This window comes from Vidua macroura, chromosome 2 (genome assembly GCF_024509145.1).
Source record: "Vidua macroura isolate BioBank_ID:100142 chromosome 2, ASM2450914v1, whole genome shotgun sequence".
NCBI classification, from domain to species: Eukaryota; Metazoa; Chordata; class Aves; order Passeriformes; family Viduidae; genus Vidua; species Vidua macroura.
Window position 1 is genome coordinate 75,118,627 of NC_071572.1, and position 22,126 is coordinate 75,140,752.

The window sequence follows — 22,126 nt, forward strand, 5'->3', positions numbered from 1 at the left end:
ATAGCCAAAGTCTGAAATATGCTCATGTCAAGGGAGGCAGTATCTTTATGGGCATAACAGGCTAGGATTGAGCATAGCTAGGGCTTCGCCAGATTTTAATAAGACCAACTAATCAAATGTTTTTGTTGTCTGCTATATAAACATACAGGGAAAAAAAGCATTGATAAATACTACACAAACATTGCAGACACTCCTAAGACAGTCTGAAAATATGTGTTCAAAGTTAGGACCAGTTTGTTTATTTATGATGCTGTGTAAGGTAAAGTGGGAAATGTGTAACACCTGTCAAAAACCAGTAAATTATACTGAGAATACTGGTATACATAAAATATGTTTGAGCTGGAAATTATTTCCTTTGTAATAAGACTACTAGAAAAGATTTATTCTGATAATAAGCCAAATGTCCCATGACAACTCTCTCAATAACAGATTTGAAGTAAAAAGTAAACCAAGCACTTTGAAGAAGTGCAATGAAAATACATCACCACAGCAGAAGTGTCTCTGCAGCATCCTTCCACCCTCAGTACCACTATGCAATATTTCACCATTGGAAGTAGCAGCTGTAATTCCAAGCATATGCCAAGGCAGGAGAGAAATCTTTGACATTTGCTTTAAGAATATTAACAGAACAATTACTCTTACACTCAGAAAGGTATAGGGAACTGGTTTTGGAATAAGTCAAATTTATGAGCACATATCTGAAATGAAATTTTCCCTTGGAAACTGGGAAGTCTGTGGTAGAGAAACAGTAGGTAACAGCAGGTATTTCCCCTAGCCCTATGAGAGCCCCCAAGCTGAAAGATTTCACCTGCCTATCAGAATCACATGCAGTAATAAACCTGCAGCAGAAGATATGTAAACACTGATTTAATACCTAGATTGTCTCTGAAATTAGAGACAACATCAGAAGTAGATCAGCGTGCAGACTATCTTGCTCAGAAGATCTGCAGAGCATTGCAAAGATATATACAGAAACACAAGTTAAAAGAATGCAACATGTTTATAAACTAAAACTGTATTCTTATTCACATTAAAAAATTTGTCTCTCAGTGAAACATTACTGTTAGCCTTGCATTTTAATTATAGCAATAGTGAAAAGCTTCTATGGTAGAGAAAGGAACGTCAGCCACATACAGGGAAAATGAAAATCTGACTGCAAGTGGTCAGAACTTGTTCACCAAAGGCTGAACCACTGAAATCAGATTAGTCAATATGAACTCTGCAATAGTTGCTGAAACAAACCACAACCCGCTCGTGGAAATGGGTATCAAGCAGTAGCAAGAACTCCGTACTGAATTCACAGGAAAAAAGGAAATCAGTATCAAGTGCAGATTAGTTGAATACCATGCGCCCAAAATGTACATAGAGCACATGCTCCCAGGGTTGAGGTTACCAAAGCACTGCAGAGAAGCCTGTTAAAGAGGAGTCTGAGAGTAAAGCACAGCTGAAATTGAAGTTCAAGAATGATCAGAAGAATCAAATAATGCTGTGTGAGGCTCATAAATTAAGTCTCAACCACTGTTTTAACATAATTCCTTTTCACTATTCTGTTAGCTGTTATTCTCAAACTGACAGAACTCTCTTCCAGTAGAGAAAACACCTGACAATCCCTGCCTGGCTCACAACTCTAAAATATTTGTACCAGACTTGAAATTCAAGAGGATTCAGAACCAAACTACCACAGAACACACACCAATTAATGGCTTCTTTTTGCTTAAAACACTAGTACTGCTGCTTGGCATCCTACTCACAAAATGCTCCATTTTGTGTATCATCCTGAAACTAAATCTTCTGTTCATCTCTTTACAGACACTGAAAGAAGTCCCTTTCTTCCATACACATGCTTGCCACAGTTGTCACCTTGCAGCTGCAAGTAAATATTATTCTGCTCTAACCTTGAACATTCCAGTCTTCAAACTATTGTGTCTTTGCTTGTAACAACCTTTATTTCTTTTGCAATCATGCTTCTTTACAAAAGAAGCCAGGGAGAGTGGGGTACATACAGTAAGACAACTACATTTGAGTATCAGTTAGACCTTTGAATAGTTTTCAAAAATGCAAATAATGGCTATTTGCATATTTGAAAACAGCTAATTGCAAATATGCAATTAACAGTGGGACCCAATGATCTCAGAGGACTTTTCCAACCTTAATGATTCTAGGGTTCTATGAAATAAGTACTTTCCAGTATGTCTGGCCTCTATTGGCTGGCAATGTTCCTGTATGTATCAAGGTATGAGTCAGCTGAGGAAGAATGCAAAGAGATGCTCATGCAAAAAATGGAAAAGCACAATGTCATGCTTGGTGGCTAGCAGAGGAAAGGACAATGCAGTAAGGGACAGCGACAGATAGGGAAGAAACAGAAATGTGAAGGCCCCTTAGAGTGAGCACAACAAGATGGAACCTTATGCGGTGGATGATAGCCAAAGCACAGGCTTGTCAAGGAGGAGATGGCAACGTGTTGAGAAAACATGCCAGGAGGACAGCTTCAGCAATCGTGCTGCTAACAAGATGAGAAGGTAACACAGTTGTCAGAGGCCAGCAAGAACAGCTCACAGTAAAAGAGATGGTAAATGAAGAAGGAAGCATAAGAGTTACCCAAAGAGACTCAAAGAAGCAACAAAAGATTCAGGCCATGAACCGGAAGATGAGTCCTACACTGTGTGTTCAGAGCAAGAACATGTTATAAGCCCAGCTGTGGAAGCTTGCAGCAGAGGAAAGCAGGAAACAAAGGCAAATCTCAAAGGAGCTTTCTGAAGTTCCATATTGGCCTCAGGTGTCTTAAACTTGCAGCAATTAATTTAAAAAAATATGTTAAGGTGGTACGCAAAGTTGCATCATTTAATATTCCTGGCATGAAGGAGGTAAAGAAAAGCAAAGAGAGGATACTAGAAGTAGGTCATTGTGTCTAAGTCATGAAAAAAAAAAAGAAAAAAAAATGGAGAGAGGTAAACAGCTTAGTGCAGAGGCTACTAAGCCTCTCAATGAATGACTAGAATAGTTAGGAGGGAAACCAGGAAAATACTGTCACAAAAGTCAAGGGAGGACAAGATTTCAAGACTGGACATGATCAAGTGTCAAAAACAGCAGGGAAGCCAAGAAGGATGAAGATGGAATAGAGACCCTGCGACTTGGCCAAGAAAAGGTCATTAGAGATCTCAGGAGAAGCTTCAAGGGAGTGAGAATATCTATACTGAAGTCAACTTATAAAACAGTTCTAGACTGCACACAATCATACAGAATCTTTCAATTTTGGAGTGACTGGCACTTCAATGAAACAAAAACGCATCGGGGTTTTACTGTTTCCTAATGCCAAAAAAAAAAAAAAGGCATATAAAGGTTTTAAGTTCAATATCACATTGTAATTAAGGCAATCAGCAGCAAGAGCAGGCAGCCATTATAAAGTGGTTTTCATCCTTATACTTTGGAGCCCTTATAAAGGATCAATAACCTATTCCAGGATAAATGGGAAGCCATGCATGGAGAAGCATGCAGCCCAAGGTCAGCCAGCAAAGTAATAGCAGAACCTTGAAGAGAACATTGCTCTCCCAAAACCCAGACCACTTCTCTACATTCAAAACTTGTCTGCTTTGTTCAGGTAGAGATAAAAAGAATTTCAGATATAACTGTTTTAGCAGCTTGTTTATTTTTCTTTGCAAGTTCCTGATGGGAGGGAGAATTTGTCTTGGTTTAACTTAACAACAGTTTTTTTACGGGAAACTGAGAATTCAGGAACTTTGCTCCTTTAATTTGTGACCACAAAGTGCTCAGATTCTTTCCCAATTATTCAGATTTGAACTTTTAACAGTAATTACATATTTCTGCTATAATCAGCCACAGTCTTTATAGAGCAGAGAGCATAAACAAAATTTGAATTGCTAATGGTAAAAAACAAAAAAGCAAATATTTTTTTCCTCGAGGTATAAAAGCTCTCACTCATCATCTCACCCTGTCCCTCATTACTCAGTCTCTCTTATACATAAAAAAGGCCAAAAAAAGAACACACATTCCCTTAGTTCTTGATTTCACATCAAATAAACTGACCAGCTCAGAAAGATGAGGAATGAGGTACTGGGCCTTACACAAAATGCTCAGCCCAGTTCTGAAAACCAAGATCCTCAACTGCTAGAGGGAACCGGAGAATGCAATGGAAGGGATTTTTATTCTAACTAACTACAATATAGCTATTCCTGAGGAAGGAGAGGGGCCAGAAGAGAAGGGAGGGTGGGAGAATGAAAATGAGCTGGACTATGGAGACCAAGTGCCATTCCCCAGCCAAGCAGAACTGGATATTTTCAGTGATTAAAAAAAGAAGTTTCTTAAGATAACCTCAGACAAAACATCCTACATGTCCACAGGCATCTAATCTAATGAAAGGCAACCAGGAGAGAGTCAAAATGCAGGTGTGGAAGTAAGACCAGAGCCTGTGAGATACAGTCAAAGATTCCTGCCAGTGAAGAATCCTAGTGGGGAGATGAGGGATGCTTGCTTGATAAAGAAAAAAGCAGCATTTTAGGCTTCTAGGACCATAGGACAGAATGCCAAAGGGGCCACAAGAGAAAAGAGATATAAAGAACAGGAACAACTAAGAGGAGGAGTGGGTGTAGGAGGAAATGCGAGTCAAGAAGTAGGCAGGCTGGAAACATGCTGGGCCTTAAAGGTGCAGGAGAGGAACATGAGTGCCACATGATGCTATGGAACCCAGAGACTCAGGAAAGGTCAGGCACTACCAAAATCTCTGCTGTCTACCTTTAAATCTGTGCTGCCTACATAAGGAAGTATCAGGTTCATAATAGGAAGACTGGGCAGGTCAGAGACAGATGGATAAAACAACGATCTAGTCCAAATCTTGGCAAAGCACCAGAGGATATAGCATTAAATTGGTCTTAAAGTTGGCTGTGAGATCTCCAAATTTTGAAACATTCACAGTATTTTACATTTGCACTTCAAACTTAAGATGAAAATTTGCAATTAATTAATTGTGAAAACATACTGCTGCATGCTTGCTCTCAGTAATACACATACACAGACGGCCTTTAAAAAGTTAAAAACATGAGTTCGGGGCAGAAATAGGTTATAGATTTTGATGTTCATCATATATCCCTTAGAAGGAAGAAGGAAACAAAACCAGCAAAACAGATAGCAAGTAGCAATACTGCCTCCTACAAAGACAATAAGTATTTGGAGGTTGAACACATCAAGTGGATATTCTTGCTAAAATAATGTGTGCAACTGCCAACAAAACAGCAAATTAAAGGCTTTTCTTTAGGCCTCAGAGTTAACACAACTGGAGAGTTCAAACATGTTAGCTATCACATTAGGCTGCCCATCAATCTAGGGACTACTCATCTTCTTTAAAATGCCTCCCAGACTAAAACCAGTATCCTTTAAAGTTTCAGTTCTGATGCACCACTCAGGAGCAGATTCTGCAAATGGAGTACTACAAAAACATAGAAGGTTCTGCATGAAAATCACTAGTTACTACTCTACCCAAGGTTGGGAGAAACAAATGGAAAAATGAGTCCAGAAGCATTTTTCATCTTTTGGTTGCTAATGACCGAGATCCAATTCCTGCCTGACAGCTGTGTAAAATGAGATAATCAGCTCAGTCCTGCTCTTGAGGGACAGCTGTCCATATCACAGTTGCCATTAACCACACCTCCTTTCTGACATTTGAAGTAAAGAGCCAAAGATCCAAACTGGGATGCAGACTGAATTTCCCACTACATGAAGGTCATTTGAAGTTTAGGGAAAGAGGTAGTAACCTGTACCTCTGTGAATAGAATAAACTTCTTCAGAGATACCAACATTCAGCTGTATTTTTAGAGGGGGGGAAAAAAAACTCAGCAAAAAAACCCAAACCAGAAGGACTACTGTAGTCACAATCCCTCTCTCAGACTGAAAACTTAGATCCCAACTCATCAAACTGCTTCATTCTTTTATTCCAACTTTCTGGACACCTTATTCTAACCTAGAAACTTGCCTACAAAACCACATTTCAAGATAAAACCCAAGAAGTTATAGAACACATACTTAAACAGTATTACAACCTCATGATCTTTCAGTAACATAATCCATTTCCCATAACTCTTTAGACCGTCTAATTTCATTTTGCTTAAGGGCTTGACCTGAGAAATGCCACACTATCAGTTCTCAGAGGGGAGCTGAGTGCCCATAGGACAGGATCAGACTCCTTCAACTTAAAAAGTCAACTTTTGGAAGCATGAATATCCAAATTTAAATTTAGAAACCCATATACACACACAACTGTCTTTTTCCTCAAATGTAGACGACTTCATTGCTTCTGTTGAAGCCAACTCTACATTCTTAGGCATCTATAAGAATTAGGCTATATACGTAGGTACATTCATGTGGTTTTTAAAGTCTAATTTTAGGTGGTCAGGTTTAACATTCTTAATGACGTAACACATTCTTATTGACGTAACACTTGCATTTAAATGTGTCTATAAAGTACCCTGCACTTTAATGAAGATAAATAATACCCTCCCTTTTTCTTGCATAAATACTTTTGTATAAAATAAATGGTGCAGAGCAGCTGCAGTATTCCATCTCAGAGGAAGCTGCATTTTCACCTGTGATAAACATTTGATGTGAATACCATGATCACTTTGAAGAGCTGTGCTCACGAAAAATTATTCCCTAAAATTCATTAGTATGTCCCAGCTTTTGTATAGCTGTGTTTTAGATTATGAGATCTTTCGAGCAGAGATTGTCTTAATTTGGTGTCCAAGTCAGTACCGAATGCCTTGTCAGCAATTAACAAATAAATAACAATCTATAGCACACCACTTCCAGTCTTTTTTGTGTGTAATGAACATTTAAAGCTCAGGCAACAAATACAAAATCTTTATCACTAATGGAACAAAAAAAATGTTTCATATGCAAAAAGGTAATTTTTGTGGAAGAGCAGAATTTTGTTAAGGCTGGTGTATATATTCTGTAACGTGCCCTGGCATCCATCAGAGGCAAAAGCACTTGAAAAATGTCAAGTCATGACTGTGAAGAAGGGGACAGCGTGAAGTAAATTAACCTCACGAGCATGAAAAGTCAGTTTACCCCCTTGAATGTACAAAGGCCAAAATGCCTCAGTTATCTCTTCCTTTGTGCTAGATAACATAGCTCTACTCAAAACAGGCTGATTGCATAACTATAGGGCAACAGGTAGGAGGGCATCTAACAGTACCCCCAGAACATATGTATGCTTGGTGGTTCAGCCTTCCCTTAGAAAGAGCCACTTTTTGAAGCTGTGGATAACTGACAAAATTCTCTGCCAAAATGGGGAATCACTTTGGCATCTTTTGTCTGATCTTGCAAGCACATTACACTAAGGAGTTCCTTCTTCAGGGACTCCCTGTTTAACCATTGCTCTCCAAAAGGGCTCCCTGTCCTGGCCCTTTGATCTTGGATTTCCTCACTACTACCTCCCCAAAACCAGCAATACCTCAGGTGAAATATCCAAGATTCTTCTGGTACTGGAATCTGCTTTGGCTTTGAGACAGAGTCTCCCTCAGACTTGATTTCTCAGGAAACCACTACGGTGGTGTCAGAATACTCATTTGTGGCTGGGAATTAACTGCCTCACTTACAAAAAGCAGCAGCTTGGCTCATGAAGCACCAGCCCTAGGATTCACATTCCTAGCCCTTGAACACAGCATAAAACACAGATGAAGACTGGTGGCAACCAAGCAGCTTCTTTTGGCTTTCGGAGCAGGTTCCAGCAGCACTGCCACAGCCTTCATTGCCAGGCCCCTGAGCACCACAGGACCCACTCTCAAGGGCACTCTTTCCAGAATTCATCACACAGTCCCTTAGGTACATTAGGACACACATCTCAGACTATTTGCATGGGAATCTGTAGGTTCAGACCCCAAGCACAGCAAGGTCTGCACCGCACAACGATTTTATTCCCACAGTTACAAACACAGTAGGACCCACATGGAGAACTGACACTCCACCCCGTGGGTGCATCCTTGGACACTGGCACTACAAATCACTGTTCTTGTCTCCTCAAAGCTTTTTTTGGCCACTGTTATCATTCTCAATGACCCCTAAACGACAGAAATTAATTCACACCAGTGATGATTAACGCTGAGTCTAGGATGAATGAACTAGGGAAAGAAAGTAGAAGGGAAAGGGCAGAGAAGCTTCTTACAATCAAATAGGGCTAAGGTCTCCCATAATCTAAATAGTGAGGGAAATAATCAGGTCAATTCCATTTAGCTCCATAAAGGAGCTAAATGAATGAGTGAGAAAGACACACAGAAAAACAAGGTGGGGAGAGGTTCAGAAACAGAAAGAGCTAAAAGATTAAAAGCATGCAGATACAATGAGAGAAGAAGAGACACAGAAAACAAGGACAGAAGGTGAGAGAAGACAGCTAGGAATAGAGAGGTGATATAATGTGGTCACTCACTCTGTCTGGAAGATTTTCTGGAGGGAGGTGGATTATCTTCAGTGCTGGTGGTTGGGGTGCTGCCCTTCACACTCCTTCTCTGAGACCCATACTCAAACGGTTGCTGTCAGCTATTCCAATGGATTCTTCAAAAAATATTTCGAGGGCAGAAGGATTGTGGATGAAATCAGGATCTTGAGTATTAAAACAATCTGGTTTGGATTGTCAGTCCCCTAAAAACGCTGGTTTTATCCTGGGATGGAGATCCTCTCTCCCTTTTGGCAGCTAACTACTAAAGGGGTGTTCCCCGGGAAACAGCCTTTTCACTGATGGTCAGATTATTTCAGAAATCAATTTCCCCAATCTGCCTGCCTAGAAATCTTGTTTCTCTAGGTACACCTTGCCTGTAAGGGGAAAAAAAAAAAATCTCTTTCTCTAAAACAATTCTTGCTATCTCTGTGGATATGATCACTGAAATCTGCTTTTTCCTCTCCCTGTAACTAGGAGGTGTGTCTTCTCTCCTTGCACGGGGTATTTGAAGAAAACCCTCTTGGGATTAGGGGATGAGGGATCTTCCTTGGGATGAAGGAGGATGAGATCAGTATTGGAAATTACCTTTAACTCCAGTTAACAGCAACTGGAAAAAACTAGCTAAATCTCTCTCTGCTTTCTCTCCCTTGTTTTGCTCTATCACCTGCTGAGCAGATGTAAATAATTAAAATTACTAGGTAAGTATCTGGAGCTCCTGCTTATTTCTGTCTTGGGAATTGCCTCTCCTGGGCATACAGGATTTCCTCTGTAAAGACACCCACTACTACCTGGTCTGGGGAAGGGCTGTCCGCTCTGCTTGAGAGAAGACTTTCCTCAGCAGCAGGAGGGAGTCGGCAGTAAAGGTTATTGTCACAATCCTCAGGAACTGGGGTCTGAGGACACCTCTCCCCGTAACAAATATCGAGGGAGCTCCAGAAGGCTCTATTCCACAACAAGAAAGAGCAGACCTGCTTCTAGATAGTTACTAGGGCTGGGTGCCGGGGGCCTCCGCACACCCTTGGCTCGTTAGTGGGGAAGGGGGCAAGTGTTAAGCTCCCTCACCAGCTGCGGGGAAGGGGCCTGGCGGGGGGGGCGCCGGGGTGTCCCCACACCGGGCGCGGGGCTGCCTAACGGGGCTGCGGACGGGGCGGGGGGCGGCGGGCAGGGTCTCTTCCCCACCCCGGCAGGCTACGGGGGTGTCCCCCCACCCCGGCCGCTGTCCCTGGCTTCCCCCCAGGCCCCAGCTCCTCCTGCCCGGGCTCGGCTACCACGGGAGGCCGCGGCGGCTCACGGGCCTGCGCGGGGCTGCGCGGCGCCTCCGCCGCCTTCCGCCGGGCCGCGGCTTCGTCCCCGGGGGGCTCCCCGGGCTCCGGTGTGGGGGGCCCGGCCCGGGCGGCGCTGACTCTCTCCAGGCCCCGCCGCTCCCGCGGCTGCTGCTCCGGGCTGCGGCTCTACTGCAGGCCCCGGCTCCTCCCCGGCCGCCGCTCCGCCTCCCCCGGCTCCCCCCGGCCGCGGCCGCCCCCGCCTCCCCGGGTTAAGGAGGCGCCGGGCCGGGGGAGCAGTGGCTGCCTGCCCGCTCTGGCAGGCAGTGGGGAGGAGCTGCCCGCCCGCCGGGACTGGCCGAGGCCATCCCCGCACTGGGGCTCGATTCACCGCGGAGGTGGCCGTGGGGCCCTCGCCCCCGGGCCGCTGCCAGCAGCCGCCTTTCGCCACTCTAAACGGGGGGCAGTGGCTGCGGGGTCAACCCTGCGACAGCCGGCCATAGCCCCGGCACGGAGGCTCACAAATGGCCACCTTGGGTCGGGGTCTGCCGACCCGCGCTGCTCACACCAGCCATGCAGTGGTGGTGCCCTGCTTCAGCCCTGAGTGCTCCGAGTCAACTCCCACCCCAAAACAATGCAGCTCTCTGTCTCTAGTAGTCTTCCCTCAAGCATTGTGTGCATCCACAACCTATTGCAGAGACATCACCAGATCTTAAAAGGTGTTTCTACGACAATACTGTTAAAAGTCTCATTGCTATCTCTCCTATGTGTTACAGCCAGCTAGAACCATATAGAAACCCCATTAATTCACCTCATTAATGTGTATAAATATCTAAAGTGGGGGTCCCAAAGAAGATGCAACGAGGCTTTTCTCAGTGGTGCCAACTACTAGGATGAAGAGGCAGAAGCTGATGTACAGAAAGGTCCACCTGAAAATGGGGAAGAACTTTACTGTGCAGGTAAACTGCACTGTACAGACTGTCAGCTGGAAAAGGCTGCCCAGAGAGGTTGTGGAGTTTCCCTCACTGGAGATACTCAAGAACCACCTGAATGCAATCCTGCACAATGCACTCTGGGAGGACCCTGCTAAAAGAAGGAAGATGGACCAGATGACCCACTGTGGTCCCGTCCAAACTAACTCATTCTGTGACTCTGTGAATTACACTCAGTGCTGTCCCACTCTGACCCAGCAGGCCAAAAACTAGGAGTCTCCTGTTGACTAGAAGTCTAAGGGACGCAGACCAAGGAAGTAGTTCATTATAACATTAAAGGGACTGTGCAGTAAAGTACACCAAATAAGAATTAATACTCCAAAATGTGTGTGTGAGGAGGAGCAGCTGCTGCCTGGTATACCATACACCTGCAGCCAGTGTGGTAGACAGATAATTTTGATGTGTCAATCTGAAAAGCATGACCGAAACAGCCCCCCCGGGGCCCCTATCCCAGTTATCTGAAAGTCGCCCTATATTTCATCATCTCATCTTTTTGTGTGTGCTTTCACATCTGAATCCTTACAAATGCTATAAGGCTTGAAGTAGAGGACAGCACATATACTAGGAGGAAATGGCATTTTCTGAGAAAATATTTTTTTTTACTTTTGGAAACTATAATATGAAAATTGAGATAGCAGAGGGGGTGTTTTAAGACTTGCTGCTTTTGCAGAGCTGAGTTTACCATTGCACCTGCAATGACTCCTTGCATTCCTTCAACAGGTCAAAACCTGTGCCATAGTTCCACACCTTCATTTCAGGAAGTCAGTCATCATCCTCCATCCTCTCAGAATTCTCTGTGTCCTCCTTCTCCCATACTATCCCCTTCTTCTGCAATTATGCCAGCAGCTCTAGTCACAACTTTCCACCCTCTGCTACTACCTGTTCTGTCAAGGAGGGTTTCCTGCCTTTTTCCCCATATTATTCACATTATCTCACTACAGATCCCCATTATGGTGTTCTTGATCATTACCAAGGGCCAACAACCATCCCTTTTCCTCCCACTGCCATAGCAAAGCTCTGTCCTATTCTGTCATTTCTCCCAGCCTCACTCAAGTCCTGCGTGAACAGCTTAAGCTTCAGCTCCCTTATTCTTTTGCCTCTCTTTTGACTTCTCTTTGGGCTAGGTGGTCTTTGGGTGTCTGCTACTCCTAGTCCAAGTTCCCCAGTCCCCCTCTAGCTAGGATTTGTGTCCATACAGTGCTCAGACTACTCTTTACTGAGATACAAGGCAGGAGCATCATTGTGCTGGGAGGCAGACGGGTGGTATCTGCAAGTTGTTTGATCTGTAGCCAAATGCAGAGGTGGTAAAAAGCTGTGGTTGAACTCGACGTGTGCCAGGCATCCGATGTGTGTTCCCTACTTATTTTTCCTTTTGGTTTTCAGGATCCTCGCATGAGTATCTGAAGTACTGCCTGCTTTTTATAGACAATTAAAAGGTATGATGTAACTAACTTCTTCCACTGCTTGTAAGAATGTAAATGCAAAAATTACCATCCAACACAAAAAGTGCCCTAGGGAGGCAGGGCAAAGGATCAGTGTGGCAGAAATGCAGAGAGATAAACGGATTGTGATCCATCATCATATTCAGCATTCAGAGAACAAAGACACATCCCAAACCCTTTCAAAGCTAAATAGACAGAGGAGAGCAGATGGAGACACAGGGAAAAAGAGTAAACCAGTCACCAAGTAGCTTATTTTTACATTACATTCAATGTATTTTATCCTTCTCACAATTTTTTCAATATGCCACAGGCTTTGCGCATGACTGAATTGTTAATATTTGTCTAAGATCTATAAATTTTGACAGATGGGTAGCGGGCAGTTGGGGCTTCTCGCATCCAGGAAGGTGTAGGAGGTGGCTTTGGTTTTTGGCAGTTGGGACACTGAAAGTCTCAGCATTTGTGAAGGAATTCTCTTCTACATCCTGCCTGAAGGACTGTTCCTTCCATTTGCAACTAGTAATAAACAGGCATCTCAGGAATCCTATGTAACATGCAGGTATCCTAACATGTTTTTGCCCTGGGCAGGGTTAGGTGTTTGGCTTGGTTTTTTTTAAAAAAAACCCTTCTTAGCCAGGAAAATCTTAGTTTATGTACTTGCACACAAGTACAAGAACGACTGAGGGAACAGGGGTTGTTTAGCCTGTAGAAAAGGCTCAGCGGTAACCCTCTCACTCTACAACCACCTGAAAGGAGGGGGCAGCTGGGTGGGGGTCGGCCTCTTCTCCCAGGTAACAAGTGACAGGACAGGAGGACATAGCCTAAGGTGGTTTAGGTTGGACTTCAGGAGGAATTTCTTCACAGAAAATGGTGATTAGACACTGGAATGGACTGCCCATAGAGGCGGTGCAGCCTATGTCCCTGGAAGTGTTTAAGGAAAGACTGGATGTAGCACTCAGTGCCATGCTCTAGTTGCTATGGTGGCATTCAGTCAAAGGTTCAACTCGATGCTCTCAGAGGTCTTTTGCCACCTCACAGATTCTGTGATTCTGTACATACATATGTAAAAATTTACTGGCTCCTCACCTTGTGTATCTTGAATAATTTCTTGGTGTGTTCTATGTAAATGACATACCTATGCGCGTAATGATGCATCTTGCACAATCGAGAAGCCAAAACTGGTGGTTTAAAACTCACCACTTCAATTAGACGTTTAGGATCCTAACTACAAGAAAGCCAGTGTACCTGATATCTCCACCAGTGCCAACCGCACCTGCCGGGAGCTCCGAAGTTTCAAAGGTTGGACAGTCGTCGAGAGACGTGTTTGCTGGCCTAGCCTCGGACACACAGGAAAGCACACACTGTCTCCAGCCGCCGCCCCCCGTCTCTGCAGTGGGAATCCTCATGTGACAGGCTCTTATCTCCCGGTATAAACCTCCACCCGGCTCCCTCACCCTGACGGCCGAGCGGGCATTCTCCAGCAGCCGCCCCCGCACGCCACCCCCACACCAGGCAGCTCCCACCGCCGCTGCCGCGCCCCTCCTCCGCCCCACCGGGGACACCCCGGGCTATTCCGGTCCCGCTCCCGTCGGGCTCTCGGGCCACCTTAAGAGCGCGCAGAGCCCCCGCACTCAGCAGCCGGGCGGCTCCTCCCCGCCCCGTGTCGCATCCAGCCAGGGAACGTGTGGCGGGCGGCGGGGCTGCCCGGGGCCGGGGGCGGCCGCAGCCCCTCACGGTGGCGGCGGGGAGGGCGGGGCGGCTGCCCCGGCGCAGGAACGCGGCCGGCGGCAGCAGCGGCGACTCCGCCGGGGCGGGGGCGTCCGGCCGGGCCCTCCCTGGCTGCCCCCGGCCCGCTAGCGCCGCATTGCGCGGCGCCCATTGGCGGGAGGCGGGGGCGGGGCTAGCGGTCTCATTGGGTTTCGCACCCATCCATCAAGGAGGAGAGGGCGGTGGAGGCGAACTTGCCCTCCCGATTGGTCGTGAGGCCCGAGAGGAGGCGGGGCCGGGCGGGCAAGGGAGGAGCCGCTGCCATTGGTCAGCGCCGCGCGCGTCAGTCACATGAGTCACAAAGGGCCGCGCGAGCGGCCGCAGCCGGGGGCTGCTGGTCACGGCGTGCGCGCGGGGGCCACTTCCTGCGCGGGGCTCGGCGGCTTCCGGCTGGCCCGCCCCGCGGCCTCGGGCGGTGGCGCCCCCTCCCGTCTCCGCTCGGCGCATGCGCTTTGCGTGACGTCAGGGCGCGGGCGGGGCCGTCTCCCGTGTCCGGGGCACGTGGGGAGCGGCGCCCGCAAAATGGCAGCGGGGGGTCCATGTTGTGCGTGAGGGCCGCGCCCCGCGCGCTGCTCTCACCCGTGTGCGCCCCTCTGGCTGCGGGTGGAGACGCGGAGTCAGTGATGTTGGGAAAGACCTCTGAGATCTCCGAGTCCATCCTGTGACGGAACACCACCGTGGCAATAGTTCATGGCACTGAGTGCCACATCCAGTGTTCTTTAAACGCCTCCAGGGGTGGTTACTCCACCGCCTCTGAGGGCGGCCCATTCCAATGTCTAAACACCCTTTTGGTGAAGTAATTCCTCCAACCTAGATTCACCCAATTTAAACTTCCCCTGGCACATCTTGAGAGTATGTCCTTTCATCCTGGAAGCCTTTAAGTTTAATTTAGTTACTCGCACAGCGGGTAGGACAGAATTCTCAGGGTGAAGAGAGCTTTGCCCTGCACCCTTCCCACACACTGCACTCGGGCTTCCAGCAGTGGGGTGTGTTTTGTCTTTCAGCCATTCCCTGCCTGAGGAATGCCAGCCAAACCCAAACCAGTCGTGCTCCAGAGGTTTAGTCACTGGGAAAGGCAGTGGAATATTTTAGGTGGACAGAAGCCCCTCTGTCTCTTGCAACCCACAAAAATGGTTTCCACATGGACTGTCCCGTCTCTTCCAGGTCCACCTCTGTTTTCAAATAGGACCTCAAACAGTACAGGCTCTCCCTGAAGTCCTCAGAAGTCCAAGACAGGGCCACTGGCTGTACTTCCAATACAATGAGGCTTTGTTGAAACAAGGAAAGTCGCTGTGTTCATTCCTTAGGGACTGAAGGTTGGGTCTTTGTTTCCTCCAAGACTCTGTGCAGGCTCCATGCCATCCCACGTAGCTGTGATAGTCACTTTTCAGGCAGCAGCTGCACTTTAATGTGCTTTGAAGCAGGTAGTGCTGTGAATTGCAGTACTAACAAAGCCTGGTTTTGGTCTTGTAATTGGATTCTTTGATGAGTGACAAGGCACAAGTTCTAACTGAAGCTTTTCCCCTAATTGGTGCATTTGTAATGTCTCTTTTCATTCTGGTTCTCTTAAGCCTTTTAAATCTTTAGTTTGTGCTGTGACCTTTCCCTCTGCAAGGACAAAAATAAAGTCTGTCTCCTGTATCTGGTCTCTTATTTTCATGAACCCTACATGAGTTCTTGGTTTTTTAGATCTCTGCAAGGCACCTTCATTCTTTTCATGGCTTTTTAGCAGAGGTTTAAACCTGGCTCACCCATTTTTCCCTTGATCTTTCAGACAGGCACAGTGGCTGTAGGTAGGCACGGGAACAGAGTAGGGCTTATTCCCAAGGATCGTGAGCAGAGGGAGACTGCTCTTTCTGTGTCCAGAGGTCAAATGCCCTGTTTGAAAGAGAGATGTGCCAGTGTATCCTAGGCAAATGCTCTTTTTATTCAGCTTTGGATAATTGGAGGTAATTGGTTTTTAATGCATTTTTTCCCCTTGAAGCTTATCCTCTTTGTGTGAATGATTGATTAAATATTCAGAGAGACAAAAATAGGTGGATTACAAACCCCAGTCATTAGGACATACAGTCAGTACATGGGAGATACCAGGGAGATACAAAATGAAAAATACTTGCTGCACAATGCTTAACTATGTGTTCAGATTGTGGTATCTCTGACAGAAAGTAGAGCAGTGAGGCAGGAGTCAGGATACAGATCTAACACAAACTGGGGAAAATATTTTAACCATGATGTTCTTGGTCTGCCCCAGCCCTTCCTATGGGTTCCCTGTGGCTGAGTTGTGCTGTGAATGGGCCTCTGGGAACAGTGGCATCTGGAAAGGTTCGTGGAGGAAGGTCATATACAGGAGTCTTGTTCTAGAGCTTCTGTTCAAACTGAAAAACCTGGAAGGTAAAGTCAGAGCTGTCAGAGTCTGCATGAGCCTATGCAATTCTAAGTAGTACTTAAATGCAAACTCCTGTGTGATCCCAGTGCTTGTAAGGATAGAGAACTGGGGACCCCTGGGGAGGGGACTCCTGGCCATTGTCGTCTGGCAGACCAGGGTGTCGAGGTCTTCACAAGTTTTTCTGGTGGCTTAGGGTCTGCTGTGCTCTATTCTAGAAGACTTGGGTGAGACAAAGGCACTTTTTTAGGAAGAGAAAGGAGTGTCAGTGAATAAATTTGTTTTGCATACATTTTCAAGTCATGCTGTTTTTTCTTCAGTGTAGATAATTTAAAGAGTTTTCCATGAAAAAAAATATTTCCATGATAATTGCACTTTCCTGACTCAAAAGATTTGCATAATGTTACTAGGATAAGAATTGTGAAGTACTCACAAGGGAAACATTTCAGTTGTTGGACAGACAGACAAATTGATATCGAAGGTCAGATTCTAGGGCCCCAAAGCTCACAGAGGTACTGTCACGTATTACCACAGGCTCAATGAATACAAAGTACAGCAAAGTTATAAAGTGATCCTTCTCTGAAATGCCTACATGAAAAGGTACCTTCTTACACACGAGTTAAGATGCTTAGGTGCATTTTGGCTCTTTCGACTTGATAGGCAGAAGTAATTTTTACTGTTTCTCTTGCTTGTTAGGCCTGCAGAATAAAAATAGCTCTGAAAGAGGAAGCTGGATACTGCTCCTTCCTTTTGAATTGTATTGACAAAATTGTATTCTAAGTTTTGGATGCTTATAGTGAACAAACCAAAAAATCAATTGGTAGCTGTCCTTTAAGGAAAACCCTGTTTTGTGCATCAAAGTTTGGGTCTTCATATTGGGCATTGGTACCAGGAAAGGAAAGCTGTGGACACATTCCCAGGACTGGCAGCTAGGAAAGCTCTGGCTGCCTGTAAGTGTGGGCAGAAGTTGCTTGAAACAGTAAATGAAGAACCACCTGAAGTCACTTTTCAAAGAGCCAGTACACTTCACAGGCACTGAAGCACAGTGAGTCTGATTAACAGCCTATCTGCCACTTCAAAAGCAGATGGTGTGAAAATGCAGACAGGATATAAAGTTTGATTGCAATAACTCAAACTAATGAGCAGTTCATGCCATTGCATTCTGACTGAGAAGCAGACATCAGAGTTAATAGTAAAAGATTAAAATCCTTAGAAGTGCTGGCGGATACCTATGATATCAGCAATAATAATCATCTTGGATGACAAGCATTCCTATGGATCAAAAGGAAAATAGGATACCTGTGTGACTTAACTTATAATTTCAGAGTCATGCAAGAGGTTCTTCAAAATATACACTAGGGAGAAGCTTGAATTTGCAGCATTTAATGATTAGGAGGGAAGACAGAACAAGGAGTTGCGGAGCAAACAATGAAATGAATGAAACAAATAAATGAGAAATGGGAAGCCTGTGAAACAATTAGTGGATGTGTTGGATCAAGGGTGGTTAAAGAGAACAATCAATGTGTTTTTTCACATACACTTTCAGTTTTGAGACTTTTGTAGTTCTGTCCTGCATGCACTCTGTTTTTTATAATGAAGCAGCTTTCAAAGACTGAGGGTGGATAATGAGAAATGTTGGACCAAACTGATAATCTTAAAATATAATATGCTCTACCTCCGAGAATTCCAGAGAATTTCAAGTGAGTAGTAGTGGGGCTTCTTGGATTAGGAAAATATATGGTCTGCCATGAAAAGCTGCCATGGCACCAGAGCTTCAGGGAACACAACACAGACTGTACCCACGATTTTGTAAAAGGTGCTAGGGATGAATCAGGGAAGTAGAATGGTGAAGCTTTTATCTGTTTCTTGAAAGCTGGTTGGAATGGTAATTAAAAATATGTCAAAACACCTGGAAGATCCTGATAACTGAGATTAATTCTTTAAGCAAAGAGTATTTCATAAATCCTCAGCTCAGTTTTCGGGATGCATCAACAAAGAACTTAATAAAAGAGAAACATTTTAATCTGATAAGTTTATATTTTTAAAAGGCCTTTGAGACTGCTCCACAAAGGCAGAATCTTGATAGGGAAAAGGGATTACTAATGGAGGTCACTGTGGGGCCTTATCTTGTTTCATATTTGAATTCATGGCCTTGGCATAAATAAAAAGAGCATTTGGATGAAATTTGCTGATGGCACAAGGACAGAATGATCAGGATGTTATAAATGAATACTGAAAGATGGATGAAATGAAATCTTGGATGAGATTTGAGTATGCAAAATTTACTACCATGGATATAGAGACTAATAACTTTTGTTCCTGGGAACTCAGCAACTGGAAATGAGAGAGAAGGAGAAAAAGGGATCTTTGAGTATTAGGTGGTCACACATCATGGACTGCTAAAAGGTAAATGGTATGCAGAAAAGTGTCAAGAGAATATTTTATGTAAAAAGTCTCATAGAGAATATTGCAAATAATTCTGATCATTCATTCTCAATAAAGATTCATGCAAATGAAAACAGGTGTTTTCATTTAGGATCTTTTGGAGAATGAAGATCCTATTCCTAGAACTTTAGCTTTAAAAACTTTGCCTAGTAAAATTAAGGCTGGGAAAGGATCTGATGGTTTTCCAGAGACACACTTGATGGTAATCAACAGATAGAGAAAGGAGCTTTCAATCAGGGGAATGCTACAAATTAAAAATTTATAAGTCCCAAAGTGAGGGTGACCAGTAAGAAAAAAAATCCAGTGTCAATTAAGGACTTTCTGCGATGTCTTTCCCTAAAATGACCCGTACATGGAAGGTGACTGGACAACACAAAAATATTTGAAATTCAGTCTCAACAGTGCAATTGCAAGGGCTGATGTTACCCTTGTGGGGTTTAAATTAACTCTGTAATAATTATAGGCATGAGATTTCATCACCATTGAGGACAATGTTGTATGAATGCTCTAGAGACAACACAGAAGTCTGCCCTCAAATAGGAGACCTCAGGAAATGGTGACATGAGAAACTAAGGCATGCAAAAACTCTGAGACATTGGAAAAACTGAGATTGCTATTTTGAAAAGGAGAGATATAAAAGTGGACAGCTAGTTTATAAAATAATTGCTAGAGTAGAAAAAGAGACTTAGCTTCTGTTTTGCCTGTATCATATACATGAGAACAAAAGGACCATTCATTTAAACTGGGAAGTGAAAACTGGGGATCACTTTTCCATATCATGAGATTACACTGGAGAATTCATCGCTGAAGGAAGTGGTTGGGCCAAATGCTTCACTAGCTTTCAGAAAGGACTGGAAATTTATACAGCTCTCATCAGTGTCTAGTGCTGTCATTGGTGACAATAGAATTGGGGCAGGAGTATGTGTTAGGGTTGTGTCCCCACAAGCTGTTGAGAGGTTCTGAGGGGGAACATCCTGGTTACAGATGCCTAATTATTTGTTAGGTTACTGATGCCCAGGAGAGACGACAGCAAAGAATGTCCCAAGGATATGTGAGTCACACTAAAACTTAGCTGAATTTAAAATGAAGATACAGAGCTCAAGAAGGGGACTGACTAATGTTTCCTTTCATGGACGGTCATCTGCTGTCCTACTCTTTCACTCAGCCTGAGGTGGAAACAGGAAAAGGAAACAGCCATTTAACTCTAACTTAATTCAGTTTCTTGTCTGAACTATTCAAACTTTCTGATCAGTCCACATTTGAAAACATAACATTTTCCTTCAAGTGGTGTTTACCATTGGCCAGACATGATCCTAATTTGTTGCAGGGTTTTTTGACAGCATTGCTAATTATGTTTGAAAGTTGTTGGTTTATAGGAATAGCCAGGATCAGATGTCTTTCTGTCCAAGGAATGAGGATCTGGGACAACTACATTCCTGTGCGTAATCAGAAGATTTTTGTCTCAAGTATTTGAGGAACACAGGATTAATAGAAGGGGGGAGAGTTATTTATAAAGGCTTTTGTAAGGCTTTCAGTGCATTTCTGAATGGCTGCTGTCCCAAAAATACTGTCCCCTTCTTAAGGAGTCTGTGTCAGGAAGAGAGATTACTTGATACCTGCTAACAAATTGATAAGAAGCATTTGCAGAGTCCCTAAACACCAGTAGGCTTGATTCAGTCTATGAGCTTTGAAATCTTAATGTGAATCATTCTTAGTCCTTCTTAAAAAATTGTATGAGCCAATATTTCTGCTCTGGGTTGCTTAAAATGACATTGCTGAGGTTGTGGCATGCAGCCTGGGATGATGCAAAATATTTAGAGGTAAGTTAGTCTGCAGCTTCTGGAAAAGTTACTGTCAACAAGATGAGTAGCCATATACCCAAAATGACCAGTTCTGGCCTGGAAGACTTGTTTACTATTTGTATTATATTGGATTTAGAACAACTATGCTTTCCTGACTCCAGCTTTCTGGTCATTTTTGCAATATGCAAGCCAATAGGTCAGGGATGCAATGCAAGAGGTATTTCCCAGTATTTCCTCTTCAGTTCTTGGTAGGCAGCACAAGATTTAAGGAAGCTCTCCTTTCCAGCTGTGAAAGAACATGGATATCTGTAGATGAAGCTCTGGGAACAAGGATCCCTATGTTAAGCATTGAGAGTAACATGGCTTTGTTTCAAATCAGCATTGGCTTTGGTGGTTCTAGGGAGACTTCATGTCTGGGATCAAATCAATGGGAGTTGTGGGGAAGAGCACAAATGTGGTAAAGCAATACACTTGACCTATTGACCAGTGTTTCCAGTAACTTGGATCCTCAAAACCAGCAACAAGCTCTAATTTTCTAAAGGAAAAAAAAAACAAAAACTTGACTCTGTCATCATAGTGAATCAAACGTTACATGTAGAGACACGTTAGTGAAAGATGACTTTGAACCTAAACTGCATTAGGCTCTTGACTCAAATTATTTTGGTACCATGCAGAGAGCCTAAAGTAATTGGGCCACATGAAAAGTGAACAAAGTGTTGAGAAATTGATTCAATGCCCACTCAGAGAGTAAGGCTCACTCTGGCAGTAGATTAAACTCCTTCGGTTTTGAGGCTACTGGACATAGAGTGGCCATAGTGTTAAATTCTTACCTTCTATAACAGTCTGGCTGTGGGTAGACTTCCTTCTGGAACATTCCTTCCCATGTTCTGACTTCTAAACTGTGTACAGAACTGTTAGGACAATTCTATTGGGCTGCAAACTAACTGTAATCATCAAATTTTAGTGGGGAACACTCCCAGTCACCGTTTCATTTACTAGTGCTGTTGTGTAATCAACTAATCTTTTTCACAAAATAGGGTACAGTGACTGAAGATCTGTTCCCGTTCTAAATTGTAAAAAATCATTCACATTCTCAATAAAATCCTGTGTCTATGAAGTTTGTAGAGGCTCCTGTGTCTTTCAGATTTATGTGATTCACTGCCACCATACAGTGGTGGTGGTGGTGGGATGAGGTTTCCTCATTTCGGAGCAGGTCGGTTGGGCTGCCTACATTTGTGGTGTGACTCTCTAGTGCCTGCCTCTGCTCTGTGGCCTGAGGTAACAGTTCTGAATGCACTGAACATGAAGATGAAACATGAAGCTGTAGAGAACTGGATTAGAAAATCACCACAAGTTAGGAGCCCTTCAAACACTCAGCCTTCCTGTCTTGAAAGTGGATGTCAGAACTGATGTAGAGAATAAAAAAAATAATTAACAAATGTGAAGGATGTTTACAGCTGCACCAGGGCTTTTCCAATTGGCTCCTGTTGGAAGTGGGGTGGCTCCATTGCATAACTCCTTTCTGGGACCATGCTGAGGATCACAGTACTGCCAGATATCCACACAGATCTTCTGCTTTTGGTTTAATGTTGT

At 44.2% G+C, this 22,126-nt stretch overlaps 1 protein-coding gene across 7 annotated transcripts in view; it reads right to left on the minus strand.

Annotated features, from left to right (window-relative positions):
* FOXJ2 (forkhead box J2) overlaps positions 1-13,862 on the minus strand; it is a 29,081-nt gene extending 15,219 nt beyond the window's left edge. For 2 of the 7 annotated variants that reach the window (XM_054002905.1, XM_054002860.1), the window contains exons 1-2: positions 9,232-12,126; positions 8,435-8,817 (exon numbers count right to left, since the gene is read on the minus strand). The gene's annotated coding sequence lies outside the window, so the exon portion shown is untranslated. The other 5 variants (XM_054002898.1, XM_054002875.1, XM_054002867.1 and 2 more) reach the window with 5 other exon arrangements.
* Positions 13,863-22,126: the final 8,264 nt, after the last annotated feature.